The 19,069-nt window shown below is 36.4% G+C and overlaps 1 long non-coding RNA gene across 2 annotated transcripts in view; it reads right to left on the bottom strand.

Moving 5' to 3' along the window:
- Positions 1-714: 714 nt before the first annotated feature.
- The window catches only part of LOC115302746, a 60,817-nt gene continuing 42,462 nt past the window's right edge, over positions 715-19,069 (bottom strand). Inside the window, exons 4-5 of one of the 2 annotated variants that reach the window (XR_003913613.1) lie at positions 2,154-2,244; positions 715-1,019 (exon numbers count right to left, since the gene is read on the bottom strand). This is a non-coding gene — a long non-coding RNA (uncharacterized LOC115302746). The remainder of the gene's footprint in view (positions 1,020-2,153; positions 2,245-19,069) is intronic. The other variant, XR_003913614.1, reaches the window with a different exon arrangement.

The following is a 19,069-nucleotide window of genomic DNA, read 5'->3' as shown; positions in this document are numbered from 1 at the left end:
ACATTTTTATTATCATGGCTAAAGCATACCCAGAACTTTTAGCCATCTTGTAAAATTTCAGTGACAGTCAAAAGTAAAATAGTTCAAAGGCAGGGTGAACTGACTCATAAAGAGCTCTGCCTCAGAGAACAATGGTAAATGGTGTCCTTCCGAGTTCAGACACTAAGAAAAAGTTTGAGCTAAATCCAGATGATTTAAATTTTTCTCATGGAGAGAAAAGTGAATTTCCTCTACCTGCACTGTTCTATTCCTATAACTAAGTTTGACATGGTCCTCGTTTAAATACAATAGAAACAAAGAGAGGAAGTTATGCTTGGTATCCTTTACATTTCTGTCCCCAAGGTTGTTTGGAAATCTTTCAGGTAGTTTTCCTTTCTCCAAATGTTCTCTTCCGCTGTTGCTTCAACTGGAAGAGTTTTGGTGTTTTTCCTTTTTTTATTTTATATACTGTACATTTCCAAAGTATATAGGGTTCTGGGCATGGTATTTGCTTTCCTTAGAGATATGAATCGCTTTTGTTCATTTACCTTCTTTGAAATTCATTTCTAGTAGCTGCCGAGCTGCCGCTCCGAGTGTTAATAGGCTTCTAACATAGCTGTCATTTCAAGTAATAGGTGCCAAGCTTTCAGCAGCTTATTAACACTTATAACAGCAACCCCTATACTAAACAAACAAATTACACCGAGGAGGACACAAGCAAAATTAGTGTGTATAAATATATATATTCACATGTATACATACAGACAGTATATACTTAGGACTCATCAACGTGTTTGGTTCCATACATGATTAGCCCAGAATTGGCACTTTGTTTTTTATGAATATTCACAGGGAGAAAGAGTGGATCGGTTTTGTATTTGGTCCCAAATGTGAGACGAATACAAACTGGTATAATTACTGAAAGATTTCCATCCTCTCAGCCCAGCGATGCTCTCGAGCCCGAAAAATTGCAGACTTGTGGTATTTCACATCATGGGACTGTGCTAACGTGATCTTTCAGCGCCGCTTCATGGGGGAGACTGCGGAGGAAGGAAACGTGGAAATAAGCAAGGAAATACACCAACTGGCAAAACTACTGAGAAAGAAAGAGATGCAAATATGAAAATGTGCTTCAGAGAGTCAAAATTTGCATTTGGAGATGAACACTGGACCAGCTCTCTGCAAACACAAATATATTCTTCCAGATGCAGGGGCAGACATATGTACAGATAAATATGAGAATGTATATTCACGCACGCTTGATATAAATATGTATAAATATACACATACAAACATATATATACACATATGTATGTATCTAGGGATACACTGTCCTTTACAAGTGTTTGTGTATTTAATGGTTTCATAAAAATTCTTAGCAGCTTTCTTGAAGACATAGTTCAATAAAGGCTCTAGATTTTACATTGTAGTAAAAGCTGACCATTTTTTGAGTATGAAAAAAATCCCAAAGCAATTTATAATCACACCATAATATATTTGGCGGTTGTAAATATGTTTAAATTCAACTTTTAAATCAGCAGGATAATTTTCTAAAATTTACTAAAATTTGTAGTGTGAAGAAGGATGACTTGATGGCCTCTAACTTGCAAGATTTAATATGTGCTTCTTTTATTGTCACTAATAATGACAGGTGGCAAAATTAATTGCTCAGTAAGTACCGGTGCTGAGCTAGCAACTTTATAAATTGCACATATCACCCCAAATGTTTCTAGTATCTCCAGACAACTTTCAAATCTGGGGAAGTGAGAGAAATTCAAGATGAAAAAGCCAAATTTAGTGATAGAATTGAAGCTAATTAAATAATGATAGAATTTTTCAAAACAAACAAATTCCTCCCCAATCCTATTTTTGCTGGACTAGATATAACGACACCATAATTTCCTTGGAAGGAAAAGTATTTTTAACCCTGCAATTAAAAGATTAGATGTGATTTTAAGAAACCCTATTACAGAAAACCTCCAGATCACATGGTTCAAAACTAGAAGTGACTATAGGAGCCTCTTAACACTTACGGGCCACAATGGCACAATTCAAAGGAATCGTTAATGACTTTTCAAGGTGGCTATAATAACACGTAGTTAATGAAGTTCCACATTTGGAGGTCTCTGCTAGGGTTCTCGCTACTGCATCCCTCATGTTGGCTTTTGTCTTACCCATCACTGTGGAGCAACGAGTTTGTCATGCCACCTTCAATGAACTCTTCTTGGGTTTAGTACTTCAAGTTGTTTTCTATACAAAACGGCCCTTTGAAAACGAAAGAATTCCTTTTATTTGATACCCTGGAGGCCCTTTGGCGAATTCTATTCCTCACAACTTGTTTCACTTCCAGATATCTCAGATCACACTAGTATACATACATGCTCCTAACAGCATTATTCATTAAGTGATGTAAAGACCACGACCTCTAGATGCAAAGTCCTGGTGAGGAGTCTGTGTCTTATTTATCTTTGTTTCCCTATGCCAAGTACATTACCTTGTGCATGAGAGCTGCTACATAAATGTTGAATTAATGAAAAAAATCAGTGAATAAGGATGAGGTCTACTCTACATTTGCTATCTGCCTTAGCTCTTACTGCTTTAATTGAATCCAACTTTATTTTCCCATAAATACCTGCTTCTAGTTCTAACAACGATCTGTTCCTTAAGCTAGAGCCAAAAAACGAGGAGTGTCTTAAAGTCAAGACCTCATCTCTCTCTCTAAGAACTTCTCCTGTTTCCTTGTCGGAGTAAATTGATGCCTACAAAAAATAAATATGCAGTAGGGTCAGGGCCAAAGGTCTTTTTGTATGATTTTAGTAAAAACATATTTTTTATAGAAAAGTATCTGCACTAGCCTCCCAAGAGTTTGGTCAAATCACCCCAGAATTTGGTTTCCACTGACAGTTATATGATATATGTGTGAAAATAATGGGCAGTGGTTTCAGATTATGAATGTTATTTTGGTTGACATTCCCGGCAACTACCATGATTTTATGATGGTAGAGCAAAAGTAAAAAAAAATAATAATAATAAATAAATAAGAGAAAAAGGAAGAAAGCAAAAACAAATCAACAAAAAATTCAAGCTATTTTTTTTTTTTTTTTACAGAAACTACTCAAGCCAGTTTGGAAAGGCTGAATGCCACATGACCCATAAAATATGAACTTGCAGTTTTCAATTAAACTGAGGGGAAGTTGCTCTGTGTTTCCACTGGAGAACTTTTAATAATGTCCCCTATAAATATATACATGCTTGAGCTCTATGATTATAACCCAGTAATAAAGGTCTGTAGCAAAACCTGTTTTCCACCTCAACATTGTTTATGCTATTTTAATAAGTTGAACAAACTTGGGAGACTAAGAAATGTCACTTTTCCAACTCCGCTAGGGAGAAATCTGACAACCACGACATAATCATTGAAATGCTGCAATTTGTTAAAATGCTCTTAATAATTTTTTCTGACTTTTATTCAAATGCTAAAGTATGACACACACACACAGAGAATTAGGTTAATGATGATTAACATATTGCAAAAGGGAAGGTTACCATGATGTTTAATTTCAAAGTCAAAGTGCTAGGGAGTTGGTACCTTCACAGAATCTCTGATCAGGGGAGGCAGCAGCAGTTTGAAAAGAGTGCAGAAAAACATCGCCTTTAAAATAATGAACAGCTTTCCCAAGTCTTCCCATGCCAGAAAAAACACCCATATCCCATACATGTATACAATTCCCAGAGGCTTAGAAATTAATTTAGTGACAAATGATTATACCCTGAGTGATAAAGGTCCAGTACTACGATTATCTTTATGGATAATTGGGGCCATAAAATAGTTCTAAAGCACCTTTTATTCGTCATTTGTTGACAATTCAACCAACTCTCCTGTCTGCCATCGTCCATATTTAATGGGTCCCTATCGAAGTATGCAACACGCGCGTTTGTATGAGAAGGATGTCTTCATATTGTTATGCCATTGCATATCCTTTACTTGCTGAGGTTGTTCATCAGTCTACCTCCTGCTCTTTTTTTCTCTGACGCCTCTGAGATGGTACCCATAGCAACACCTCTGGGAAGAAGGTGAGAGTGAAGACGGTGAAGTCATCCCCAGCACTCAGCGCTGACAATGCCCGTCATTAATGCAGCAGCTTCTGCCTACTCAGATCTCCCTCGCGCCTCTCTGGTCTTGTTTGCCTCCAGTAGCAGCCACAGAGCTCACTCACAGAGATCCAGAGACTTGCTGTTAATGATTTGTCACTTGTTTAGAACACCTCGGGATGGCAGCTCTGTATAATCTGCCCTCAATGGCACTGCCAGGTTGCATTAGGAAACAATTACTTAGTTTATGACTAGTAAAGTAGGCACCAGACTTTCCAATTAAACTCCCATGTTTCCAAAGAAGCCTGGGTGCCCCTATATTTGAGGCAAGAAAGACACACCACCATTAGGGGTAGTTCTATTCATTCCTCCTTATGAATAAGCCGTGGGAGAATCAGTACCCTCGAGATTACTAAACTGAGAGCAACAGAATATAGAGAATGGTTTTATGTTCATTCATTTATTAGCTGCTCATCCTTTGTTAGGATCTGGGTAAAATAAAACAATGGACACAGTCACCTAAATGCTTTTATAGTATAGAACCAAAAAAGAAAAAGAAAAAAGCCCCCAAAAACCTAACATATAGCTTTCTTACTTTAGTGGTTACTACCCTACTTTTGTGTGTGTTTATGAATGCCCCTGTGTGCGCAAGCCCATGAACTAAGGAAAAAAAGAAAACAATGATTATGTAATTATTTCTTTCCTTTACATTTTGAACAGATAAATGCTAGCATCTGTAGATTTTTATCAAAATGAAAAGTGTATTTTACTGTAAAGTGTTTCCATTATTGAATGCTTAAAATCAAACATAAGCTTGTATAATTTGACTAATTTAAAATGTAATTACATTGAACAGATCTTGACTTTAAATATACCCTATGGATTGAAATCATTATATTTATTGAAACAGAATAAAGTTGGGTGGTTGGTTTTTTTCATAGCTAAAAAAGGTCAAATGTTATTCGACTTCAACTCCAAAAAGCTACAGCCTGGAGTTTCCATTCAATGGGTCTCATAATATCAAATGATAATAATGAAAACTTAGAGACTCATTAAAAATTCCAGAAGAGTACACAGATATTTAATAAAGGTCTGTGTATGCAAATATCACATGCTCTTATATCCCTATTTTGCCCCTCCCAAAAGAGGAAGAAAACTAACCATTTATCAGTAGCAGTGTGAAAGGAGAAGATTTATCATTTTAAATTTTTCATCGCAGATGGTTTTCATTTTAAAAGGCAGGGAAGCGATTTTTTTGAAATCATTTTTTTCCTTAATGCAATTGAGCCAGACATTTCTCGTAAATCTTGTTGCTTTAGTAGACAATACTCAATTCTCTAAACTTTATATGCAATAGCCAAGCTTTTTTTCCTTTTAAAGATGCCTGTCCCCCAGGCATGAAAACAAAAGCCACTTGAATGGTGCCATCATATCCAAAGTTTGATATCCAAAGACCACTCTCCTTTTCCTTAGCTCATTAGCCCACAGCTTGTCAAAGATATTCATCTTTGTGTCCAAACAAGATTATAATTTTCAATGAGTTTTAAAATATTTCTTTCTTCCTCATTTTTTGGTAAAAGCAGGAAAATAAATGAGTCTGCCAGTCAATATATCTTTTGAGTCAAATAGCAAAATACATTCAGTGATTGACTGAGTTCACTGAAGTCAGGGAGCCAAAACAAAAAGCAAGCCATGGGGGGAAAAGCAGGAAGGGAATATTGCCTTTGTAATAAAAAAAAAAAAAAAAAAAAAAGAATCATTTAATATTGGATTTGAATTTCCTGCATGATGTTACCCCCTTTAAGGAAGAAGGATTTAGCATTCATGGTACAGCATTGGATATTATTGGGCCAATGGCACAGTGGTACCCTGTGACTAGATTCATATTCATATTCATACTATTATTCATAAAGTACATTTGTTTTCAGTTTTTGAGGCCCACAACATGCCTAAAATCAAGATGCTCATTTAAATACCATATGACATGTGTATATACACACACAATATCTTCTAATGGGAGATTCCTTCCTCTTCCCTATTTGCACAGACTAAAATATGTCGCTTTTTCAGATGCTGAGTTTGGGCCTCTTATGACCATTTATGTTCTCACCCTGGAAGATAGCGCGGCTTGAATGAAACACAATCACTGTTTGGCATGTATTTTTTAAGTTCCAAGTGGGCAGATCCAAAGATGAAGTCTATCTAAGATTTTACTAAATCAGTATTCATACTGCAAATATTTCAAAGAGATGTAACCAAAAATCATTATTTACAGAAAATCCTTCCTCTTAGAGTCAACAAAGGTGGCACATGGTGGTCAATCTCTCCTAGATGGGGAGAGACACTGGAATCTTAGGCCCAGAAACCCAGGTCAGTGTTCCTCATGTTACTCCCGTGGCTTCATATAGAAATGAGTGAATACTGAACATATTAGAAGTATAGAAGATCATGTTAATCAATAAGGACTTCTTAAAAATTAAATTTATTCTAAAGGTCATCTGTCTTTACATTTCCTTGCTCTAGCATAGAATACGCTTCTGCTGCATCTCTTTCCCTTTTTCACATATATGGTATTCTATTATTAAATATGAAAATTCCTGGGAAAAATAATTCCATTTTCCAAGGCCTCTTTCCCTACAGCCCAAAATTATAATATTTTTTAAAGAAGTTTTTCTTAAACACCTGGAACATATGCCAAGGTAATGAGCTGGTAGACAAAAATCCTACCGTCCAAGAATACATTCCTAAATAAAAAGCTGAAAAGTGTAAACAGGAAAATGAAAAACATCCATAATCCCATCACTAAGACACTATACATCTTATATGATATTTTTTAAATCAAATCATATTTGACATATAAACCTACCCTCTAGAGTTTAATAGAAATCCAGTATGGGTCACCTTTTATTTCTCCTCCTTTAGGATCTAACACAGAAACTAGGATTTACACAATACAGCAATTTTACAAGAGGGAGCTCTGTCCTTCAATTACTTGTAATCTCTACTGCAATGATTAATTCAAAGGTACATTCTTGGTTCTCCTCTGCAATGCTACCCTTAGCCATGTGGATGCCCTGTCGTAGCTTAAAATCAGATTAAATATTCTTACAAAGCCTAATTTTTACATCATATAATGTTCCATCCCATCATTGTGCCATGATTTCTTTAACCATTCCTGTATTGTTCATATTTGCATTCTTTCAAGAATTTTTATCACAGATAACCCTGTAGAACACTGTATTTATATATAAATCATTGAGCATATCTCTATTTTATAATGATAGATTCTTAGCAGTGACATATCTGTATTAAGGAGTACAGATGGTTTTAAGGATCTTTATTCAAACTTCATAATCACTTTTCACTTTACTTTTAACTTTAATAAAATGAAAATCTATTTGCTATTAAGAATGAACTTAGAATTTTGTTTTTCTCAATAGCCACCTTGTCTTTTCCCCAGTAATTTGTGGTATTATTGTTTGCACGTAGGATCCAAGTAGCCCCACATCAGGACTAGGACTTGGGTGGGAGGAGAAGGGGATTCACTGCTAGGGCAAACTTTAAGGGGGCGCCAAGAAACCTCAATAATCAAGACAAATAACACTATAATGCAGTATGTGAAAAAAATCGAAACTAATGCAAAAATTCATAATGAACAGTCTATCAACATTTTAAGTATAGATAGAATCAAGTACTATAGCGTTCTTTAAAATAAAAGCTAAATGAAGTAATACGATTACTAGTAATCTCCCTAATATTTCCAGGAATTTCCGTGAAGACTTACATTCTCTGGGTGCTCATCTCTCATTCCAAACTCTTGCTCAATTGTCAAACCTTCTAACTGTCTCATCACTGCCCTGCAAAGCTTTGTTCTTAGCATGGACACAGTCCCTTCATCTTTATTTCCCAAGGCACTGCTAACACAAGGATCTTATACAGAACAGACTTACTGAAAGTTTGGAGATAATTGAGGGAAAGTAGAACATTGAAGCGGAAATGCCCTAAGATTCACCATAAAACATCATTGTGCCTGAAACTCCATAGTGGCACTCGCCAATCACTGTCACAGTGATTTCTCCTTAGATTGGCCAGATGCTAAGTTGCTTTCTGCTTACTGAGTACTCTCACCTGTCATATGTGTCTCCTGAGTTCAGCAATTATCAGCCTGCCTTGCCCATCTTTTTTTTTTTCAACTCAAGTCATCATGGGAAAACTAAAAGATCTTATTTCTTTGCTATATAAACTCCCAGATACTGGCTTTTATATTAGATACTGCTTTTTCCCCCCTTAATCTATATCCTCTTTCCCTTAGCACTTCGGAGCTCACTGGCCTGACTTCTAACTGTCAACAACTGCATTCATTGCCTGAGCCATTATCTGGTCACCAAATTTGTTTGGTCCATGGGAAGAGCAGATTGGAGGTGCCCAGAGATCCATGCCTGTCCCTCAACCAACCCAGCTCTCCTTAACCAATAACTGAAAGAATGTGTTGGTAAATATTCAAGTTCTTTCACCGGCAGTGAGTTGGAGTAGGTTAGTCTAGGTGCATGTCTTATAATGACTCCCAGATTACCCAAGCGAGGTCAGGCTCCACCTGTCCACAATGGTAAGATGCCTGAAAACAAAAACTTTCTTGGCTGTCTTCCTTCCCTGTCTGTCTTCTGTATTCCCCTGCCAATATTTCCCCTCCAAAATCAACTACTTGTACTCAAAACTTTATCTCAGGGTCCACTGCCTAAGACAGCATTCATACCCAAAAGAGCAATCTAACTTATGAATTTTCCTTTGCAAAGAACAGGCAGAACTTTGGAATCAGAGTTTGTTTTTGGTGGATTAAATCTCTTGGTTGAATTAATTTCCCTCCAATACTTCTTAAGCAGAAAGCGAGAAGATGTTGGGCAGGGCCTAAAAGAGATAATTTTTATTCTCATGCTATTTAAAGTAAATTCCAGAGTATGGGCTCCTTTTATCTTTCCATTTAACTAATATATAGTGTATATATATATATAACTAAATTCTAGTACATATATATCAAGGTCTTTTTCCCTCTGGTTTCCATGTTTATCTTCATTGATCTATATGCCAGCACCATATTTTTTTATTATTATAGTGTTTTATCACATTTTAAAAAGTTATATATAATTTTACCTCTTATTTCTGTCTTCCCCTTTTATTTTCCTGTTTAGTCTCACTCTTTCATTTTTTGACGTCAACTTAAAGATAAAAGTCAAATTTAAGGAAAAATTTTCCTATTAGGATCTGGAAAAAAATTGAATTAGAAATAGAATAGAAATTAGGAAGAAGTTAGTCTTTGAAAAATTTTCCTTCTACTTTGGAACATGGTGTGTCTTTCCATTAGTTTTAGTCTTCTTTTATGTCTTTCAGTAAAACATGGGTTATTGTTTCAAATAATGAAGCACATCTTTCTTATTGCAAATATGAAGTTCATTTGGCTGTAAATATGAAGTACATATTTCTTAAAGTGATATGAGACCTAGAGTTAAAAATAAGCAAAGGTTAAAAAAAGGTTGTTTCTTTTTATAGAGGATTTAATCACAATATAATGCAATGAAATGAATACTTTCTCCAAGTATAGTGATATATTTTCATTTATGGATAAAAGTTCAAAAAGCTATAATTAAAAAATGGCTTCTACCATATGGGCAGTTTTTATCAGTTTTCAGTGTAGTCTTACTATCAAAGATCTGGAACCTTTGATTTCAGAGAACTTCAACAGGGTAAACAATGTCACACCAACGTTATGACTAATTTCTTTGAGTTTTGAAATTTCATATCTGTTTATACTCATTTCTGAAAATTAATTACAATATCATAAAACAAAGGATGTGGATGGTAAGGTTAGTTAAATAAGAACCATGGAAAGGAGAAGGAAACATTCATTTCTTTCCCTACAGAAATTGTTATTTAGATCCAGCCTTATTTCATTTAGATACCTTTGGTTCTGAGTTCAGTACTAAGTGCTTTGGCTTAGTAGTGTTTAAAAAAAAAATAGGCTAAGACTATACATGCCTGAGAGAGCACTAACTTTAGAAGAACTATGAACCCTGAAAAACATGGGGCAAAGCAGTCAACTCACAAGAACTTGAAGTGACAAGTTTTGCTCTCATCTGCTTGAGAGAATGGACTTCGAATTCTGCCTTTGCCTATAAGTCACTGTGAGATAGTAATCAAATTAGTCAGCTTCTCTGGACCTCTAGTTTTTGTGAGTAGAGCAGTTATAAATTCCATTTCAGCTCTCAAACCTTTCGTCTGAAATGATCCTTATTCTGAATAGCTAAATATGGCTGATTTTCCAAACCATTTATAATTACTCATTTGCAGTAATCCTAAAGAAGTACTTATATTTAACACCTTTACTAGAATATAAATTACATACTATTAATTCATATCATCTATTTAGAGTGTACACTTCAATGGTGCTTTTAGTCAAAATTCTACACACTTCCTCAATTTGGGTAAAGTGAGAAGGGTTCTTTAGATCATACATTCCTCTTATAAACAGATAGCAAGTCAAGTTCAGTAAACCTGTGGGTAGAATGAGAAGACCACTCTAGTCATATTTTCTCTAAGTGCTTTCATTTTATTTGATGCGTTTCAAATTCCTATATCAGATATAATACTGAAATAGAAATCTAAAAACATTTCAGAGATAAATTAATGTTTGGGGGGATATGCAGGGTTCTGCTTAAGACATTACCATAGGTAAGCCATTTCCAGATATAGTTAGATACTCAGATAGTAAAGTTCAACATCCAACCAACAGAAGAAAAAGATATATTTCCAACATTAAACTACTCCTGATCTGCTATGTGATCTTCAGTACATGCTCTGTGCCTTTATTTTCTCATTTAAGAAAATGCAATCAGTTATACTACAATGTCTTTCTATTGCTATAACAATGATAGACATTTTTATTAATTAAGTATCATCCATCTTTATTAATTAAATATCATACAAAATTAGAGACTTCTGGGAAGGTGATGTGGGATCCTGAGCTCACCTAATACTACAGACACCTGGAGACAGATCAGCGCCACTAACTGTGAATGCAGTCTGAAGACTGGCAGAACAGATTTTCCACTGTTAATCACAGAGAGGAGGCCACATTGAAAGGGCTGGTGGCAGGGGGAGAGACCTCGCTGGGAACCAAACTCCCAGTGAGACTAACCACAAGTGGGAGGGACATCACATGGATGAAGAAGTGAGAGGTATAGAATCCACACCCCAGGCATGGACAACCTGCATTGGGAAAAGGAATCCCCAGGACATTTTGGCTTTGAAAACTAGTGGGGCTTAACTTCATGAGTTTTTATAAACAGTCAGGTTTAAGCACAGGTACTTACAAAACTGTAGGGCTTAGCTCTGGGAGAACCAGAGGGAACATAGAAAATGAATCCTTAGCCCTAAAGAGCCAGCATAACAGACAATCCTACTGAGATATAACACAGGAGCAGCATTTTGAAAAGCACTTGGAGTGTATGTGAAAAAGGCGTATTAACTAACCTCAGAACATGTGATGGAGGAGCAGGGATTGTTAGGAGACTTATCCAAGAAGGAAAGTGCTGGCAGCCACAATTTCTCATCCTTTCCCCCAGCTCAACACTTGTGGGAGCCAGCACAAACACTTCCCACCTACCTTCTAGAAGTGAAAACACTGGCCCCACATTTTTCAAAGGATTTGCCCCATCTAACCCACCCTCTCCACAGGTGTCCTTCCAACACACACTCCAAGCAGCCCCAGGAGGGGCTGGCACCACTCCAAAGTGACTCCCATTGGGAGGAAAGAGGAAGATAACTACATACACCAGTGCACTTGAAATCCCAGCAGCCATATTGGGCAGTGCAGAGAGCACCCTGTCCATCAGTTTAGCTGCAGCCCTGGCAGATGGACTGGGAGCAGGCATCTGGTCTCCCTGCCTGCCCTGCCCATGAAAGAAATATCCTCAGAGGGCAGTGAAGGGAGAGCACGCTGCAGTTTGGTATGACTGTAGCCCTGGCAAACAGGTTGAGGGCAGTCATCTCGTTTGATTGCTGATACTGCCCAACTACAAGGCTGCACCAGCCCAGACTGGCCAATTATTGGCACAAGGACCAAACCCTGCCCAGAGGCCCACAGCAGGCAGAGCGAGCCATTGCAGATGACTAAACCAAAAGTACATACTGCTCAGCCCCAACAGTAGAGTGCACACAATCTACATGGGGGAAGTACCTGGTTTTGGTGACCAAGAGACATTGTGCTATAAGGCACCACAGAATTTCTTGCTCAGAAGGCCACTACTTCCAAGACCAGGATACATAGTGGACTTTCCTAATGCATAAAGTAAACAAAGAGTTAGACGAAATGAGAAGACAGAAGACTCTCTCTCTCCCAAAGGAAAGAACAGGACAAAAATCACAGCAAAAGAGTGAAATAAAATGCAGATAAGCAATATGCCCCATAAAGAATTCAAAGTAGTGGTCATAAAGATACTCACTGGACTTGAGTGGAGGATCTCAGTAAGATGCTAAACAAAAATATTAAAAATAGCAAAAAAAACTAGTCAGACATGAAGAAATCAATAACTGAAATTAAAAATACACCAGAGGAAATAAATAGCAGATTAGAGGAGATGAAAGAACAAATCAGTGATCTAAGAGACATGGTAATGAAAAGCAACAATGCTAAACAACAACAAAAAAGAATTTAAAAAAATGAAAATAGGTTAAGGGAACTCAGTAACATCATAAAGTGTAATACCATTCTTATTATAGGGATTCCAGAAGGAGAAGAAAGAGGTAAGTAGAAAATTTGAAGAAATAATACCAACAACTTCCCAAATCTGGGAAAGTACACAGACATTCAGATCAGGTAAGCACAAAGAGCCCCAACAAAATTAACCCAAGGAGGCCCACACTGAGACAAATAATAATTAAAATGGTGAAAAGTAATGATAAAAAGAATTGTAAAAGCAACAAGAGAAAAGAAAATGGTTACATACAAGGGAAATTCCCTAAGGCTATCAGCTGATTTTTCAGCAGAAACCTTGCAGGTCAGAAAGGAGTGACGTGATATAATCAAAGTACTGAAAAGAAAAAAATACTGCAACCAAGAATACTCTATCAGAAAGATTATCCTTTAGAGCAGAAGGAGAAATACAGAGTTTTCTTGACAAACAAAAGTTAAAGGAGTTCCTCATCACAAAACCAGGAACCACTAATAACCAGGAGTATCAAAATTATGAAAGAAAAAAATTCAAGGTAAATGCAAACATACAGTAAGAGTAGTAGAAGAATCATAAAACCAATATGGAGGTTAAAGTACAAAGCAATAAAATCAATTATATCTACAAAAATCAGCCAAGATATTCACAAAATAAAAAGTTGCAAAGTATGGCATCATATATATGAAACATGCAGGTGTAATAAAAATTTAGTGCTTTTAGAATGGGTTCAACTAAAGCAACCATCAACATAATATAGACTGCTATCACATGAGATGTTATTATATGAAGCCTAATAGTAAACACAAATCAAAAGCCTATAATAGATACACAAAAAATAAAGATGAAGGAATCCAAGCATAACACTAAATAAAACCATTAAACCACAAAGGAAGAGAGCAAGAGAAGAAGAAAGGAACAGAGAGAAACTAGAAACATAACCATAAAAATAAGTAACAAAATGACAATAAGTACATATCTATCAATAATTAATTTAAATGTAAGTGGACTAAGTGTTCCAATCAAAAGACAGAGTAACTGGATAAAAAAGCAAGACCCATCTCTATGCTTCCTATAAGAGACTCACTTCTGTCCTAAAGGCACACTCAGAATGATAGTGAGAAGATGCACAAACATTTACTGTGCAAATGGAAGTGAAAAGAAAGCTGAACGAGCAATACTTCTACCAGATAAAATAGATTTTAAGAAGGACACTACATAATGGTAAAGAGAACAGAGGATATAATAATTATAAATATCTATGCCCCCAACATAGAGGCAACTAAATATACAAAGCAGCTAATAACAAAGAAAAAAGTTGACAGTAATACAGTATGGTAGAGAACTTTAACACCCCACTTATATCAATGCATCCATAATCCAGACAGAAAATCAACAAGGAAACAGTGGCTTTGAATAACACATTGACCAGATGGACCTAACAGATATACTCAAAACATTCCAACCAAAAAGCAGCAGAATACACATTTGCAAGTGCACATGCAACATTCTCCAGAATAGATCACATATTAGGCCACGAAACAAGTCTCAATAAGGTTAAAAAGACAGAAATCATACCATGCACCTTTTCACACAACAGTATGAAATTAAAAATCAATCTTATAACACACACAAAAAAATCTGGATCACAAATACATGGAGGTTAGATAAATGCTCCTAAACAATGTATATGTCCATCAAAGAGGAAATCAAACAATATATGGAGACAACGAAAAACAATGGTTCAAAATGTCTGGCATGCAGTAAAAATGGTTCTAAGAGGCAAGTTGATACCAATACTGGTCTATCTCAAGGAGCAAGAAAAATCTCAAATAAATAACTTAAACTTAAAACTAAAATGACCTAGAAGAAGAATAAATGAAGCCCAAACCGTAAAAGAAAGGAAATAATAATAAAAAAATTAGGGCACACTGAAACATGACAAATAAATAAATAAGACAGTTAAAAAATAGAACAGATAATGAAACCAACAGCTGACTCTTTGAAATGACAAAAAAAATTGAGACTCCATTAGCCAGACTCATAAAAGGCAGAGAGAGAGAGAGAGAGAGAGAGAGAACTCAAATAAATAAATAGAAGAGGAGGAAACACTCTGAAACGCATTTTATGAGGCCAGTATTACCCTGATACCAAATCAGACAAGGACACCAAAAAAGGACTTGATGAGCCAATATCCTGAAGAACATAAATGTAAAAAAATCCTCAGTAAAATATTAGCCAATGAATTCAAAAATACATTAAAATGATCACACACCATAATCAAGTGGGATTTATTCCAGGGATCCTTGGATTGTTGGACGGTCCAACATCCACAAGTAGTGGATACACCACACTAACAAAATGAAGGATAAAATCATATGATCATATCAATAAATGCCATACAGCATTTAACAAAATTTAACCCCCATCTATGATAAAAACTCTCAAAAAGTGGATATAGAGCAAACACACTGAAACATGACAAAGGCCATACATGACAAGCCCTCAGCTAACATTATATTCAATTGTACAAAACTGAAAGCTTTTCCTCTAAGACAAGGATTTCTACTCTTACATGTTTATTCAAAATCCTACTGGAAGTCTTAGCCAGAGCAATGAGGCAAGGGCGGGGGGGCATCCATGTTAGGAAGAAGTAAAACATCACCATTTGCAGATGACGTGATATTATATATAGATAACCCTAAAGACTCCATCAAAAACTGCTCATACTAATAAATTCAGTAAGGTTTCAGGATACAAAGTCAGTATGCAAAAATCTGTTTTATTTCTATACATTTATAACAAACTATCAGAAAGAGAAATTAAGAAAACAACCCCATTTACAATTACATCAAAAAGAATAAAATACCTATGTATCAACTTAAACAAGATGGTGAAAGATCTGTATGTTGCAAACTATAAGACATGAATGAAAAAAATTGAAGACACAAATAAATGGAAATATGTTCTGTACTCTGAGATTAGAAAAATCAATACTTACATGCCCATATGACCCAAAGCAATTTACAAATTCAGTGCAATTCCTATCAAAATTTTAAAGGCATTTTTTACAGAAATAGAAAAAATTAATCCTAAAATTTGTAAGGAACCACAAAAGACCCTAAATAGCCAAATCAATCTTGAGGTAAAAGAACAAAGCTGGAGACATCATACTCTCTGACTTCAAACTATACTGCAAAGCTCAGTCATTAAAACAACATTACATTAGCATTAAAACAGGTATATAGATCAATGAAACAGAATAGAGAGTCTAAAAATAAATCCACGCACATATGGTCAATTAATATACGAGGAAGGAACCAATAATAGACAATGGGCGTGAAGGCAATCTCTTCAATAAATGGTGTTGGGAAAACTGGACAGCCGCAGGCAAAGGAATAAACCTCAGCCACTATCTTATATAACACATGAAACTTAAGTCAAGTGGATTAAAGATTTGAACATTAAGACCTGAAACCATAAAACTCCTAGAAAAACATGCGTAGTGAGCTCCTTGACGTATATCTTTGTGATGATTTTTTTAATCTGACACCAAAAACAAAAGTAAGGAAAGTACAAATAAAACAGTGGGAGTATAACAAAGCATAAAGCTTCTGTACAGCAAAGAATACCATCCACAAAATGGAAAGTTAACCTACTGAATGGGAGAGAATAATTTGCAAATCATATCTGACAAGGGGACAATATCCAAAATGAATCAAGAATGCACACAACTCAATACCAAAAAATCCAAGCAATCTAATTTTAAAATGGAAGCAGATTTGAATAAATATTTTTCCAAAGAAGACACACGTGTGGCCAGTAGGCTCATGAAAAGACGCTCAATATTAAACATCAGGGATATGCAAATCAAGCCACAATAAAATCTCAGGGGGCACCTGGGTGGCTCAGTCGGTTAAGCATCTAACTCAATTCAGTTCAAGTCATGCTTTCATGGTTTGGGGGGTCCAGCCCCATGTCAGGCTCTGCACTAACAGCATGGAGCCTGCTTGAGATTCTCTCTCTCTCTCTCTCTCTCTCTCTCTCTCTCTCTCTCTCTCTCTTTATGCTCCTTCCCTCCCCATGCTCTCTCTCTCAAAAGAAATGAACATTTTTTTAAAGACCACAATAATATATCACCTCATACCTGCTAGAATGGCTATTAGCAAAAAGAAAGGAAATCAACTTGGATAAATATGTAGAAAGAAGGAAATCCCTGTGTGCTGTTAATAAATTGGTATAGGTGGAAAACAGTGTGGAGGTTCATCAAAAAATTAAAGAGGACTACACCATACAATCCAGCTATTTTACTTCTGGGTATTTATCTGAAAAAAATGAAAACAGCAACTCAAAAAGATATATGTGCCCTATGTTCACTGTGGCATTATTCACAATAGCTAAGATAGAGAAACAACTGAGGTGTCCATCGATGGATGAATGGATAAAGAAATTGTGGTATATTTACAATAGAATATTAATCAGCCATTATAAAAGAATGAAATCTTGTTATTGGCAGCAAGAGGGATGGACTTCAAGGGCATCATGCTAACTGAATTAGTCAGACAGGAAGACAAATACCATATGATCTCACTCATATGTAGAATCTAAAAAAAAAAAAAACCAAACTAAAAACATTGAGCTCACAGTTACAGAGAACAGATAGTGTTTGCCAGAGGTGGGGGGTGAACAGTGGGTAAAATTGGTGAAGGGGGTCAACAATAATGAGCAAAAAATGTAATTAAAAATATTTTTTAAATGTATATGGGAGGGCTTGGGTGGCTCAGTCAGTTAGGCTTCGGGCTCTTGATTTCAGCTCAGGTCATGGTCTCACAGTATGTGGGTTCAAGCCCTGTGTCGGGCTCCACGCTGACAGTGCAAATCCTGCTTGGGAGTCTCTCCCTCCCTCTCTGCACCATTTCAAAATAAATAAATAAACTTTAAAACAATTTTTTAAATGTATGTGTTTTGCTCGTAACCAGTAGCCATGATTGTAATTTTATGCTGAGATTACAGAAAAGCAACAGAAAAAAAATTTTTCTTTGGTCAAATTATATTAAAATTCATATTATTTTTAAAAATTTTTTTATGTCTTATTTTGAGAGAGAGAGAGACAGAGGGTGAGCAAGGGAGGGTCAGAGAGAGAGAGAAGGAGACACAGAATCTAAAGACAGACTCCAGGCTCTGAGCTGTCAGCACAGAGCCTGACACGGGGCTTGAACCCATGAACTGTAAGAGCATGACCTGAGCTGAAGTCAGCTGCTTAACCGACTGAGCCACCCAGGCACCTTGGAAAAATTCATATTCTTAATTAGAGAATAATTTAAAACCAAATGCTTCCATTTATCTTTGTGGCACTCCTGTACTACATTTATTTGAACTCCCCTTGTGCAAGAAGGTTCTGATATGTCCCACCATATACAGAAAAGTAAAATTTAAGTTCATGGTTAAACTGCATTATTTTGCTAAACTCTGTTTGATGGCTTTACACTTATGATTCAAAATACCGATTCAGCCTGAGTTTTGGCTAGTGGTCAGTAGCTAGTGTTATTACTTTTCACACTGGAATCTCTGGTCTGAGCTGAGATGAAGAGCAATGTCAAAGGAAATGGGTAGTAGTGAACATGGGGACCCTGAGCTGGTAGCCACTTTAACAGGCATTACCAAGCTGGTCATTGCTGTCCTTGCTGCCAATGAAAGAAGTTCAAAGGTGTTCACTGCACATAAATATATTTCCAAGCCATGTGGTCTGAGAAGAACATAGGTCCTCCCACTAGTGATTAGTAAAATAAATATTTATCCAGTACCTTACTGTGGGCAAAACACTGTGGCACCTGCAAAGACGCACGATAAAAAGTCTCTGGTTTACAAGAGCGTAGTAAGTGTGCAAAAGTAACCTTAATACAAGGCAGATTGTGAAGTGCATTGTAAGAGACAGGGGAGACAAACCGAGGATTCAGAGAGGCTTCTTGAAAAAGTGGAGATTTGAGCCAGGCTTTCAAGGTAGACCTACACTACCTATCTTAATCCAAATTAAGTCATGGGACTAAATAAATTTTATTTTGTTTTAACTTTTTAAACTTATTATTGAGAGACAGAGAGAGACAGACCATAGGCAAAGGAGGGGCAGAGAGAAAGGGAGACACAGAATCCAAAGCAGGCTCCAGGCACTGAGGAGTAAGCCCCAGCCTGACGTGGGGCTTGAACCCACAAACCGGGAGATGCTAACGTGAGCCGAAGTCAGATGCTTAACCGACTGAGCCACCCAGGTGCCCATAAGT

This window comes from Suricata suricatta, chromosome 9 (genome assembly GCF_006229205.1).
Source record: "Suricata suricatta isolate VVHF042 chromosome 9, meerkat_22Aug2017_6uvM2_HiC, whole genome shotgun sequence".
In the NCBI taxonomy this organism is placed as follows: domain Eukaryota; kingdom Metazoa; phylum Chordata; class Mammalia; order Carnivora; family Herpestidae; genus Suricata; species Suricata suricatta.
This window is presented reverse-complemented; position numbering and strand designations above follow the sequence as displayed.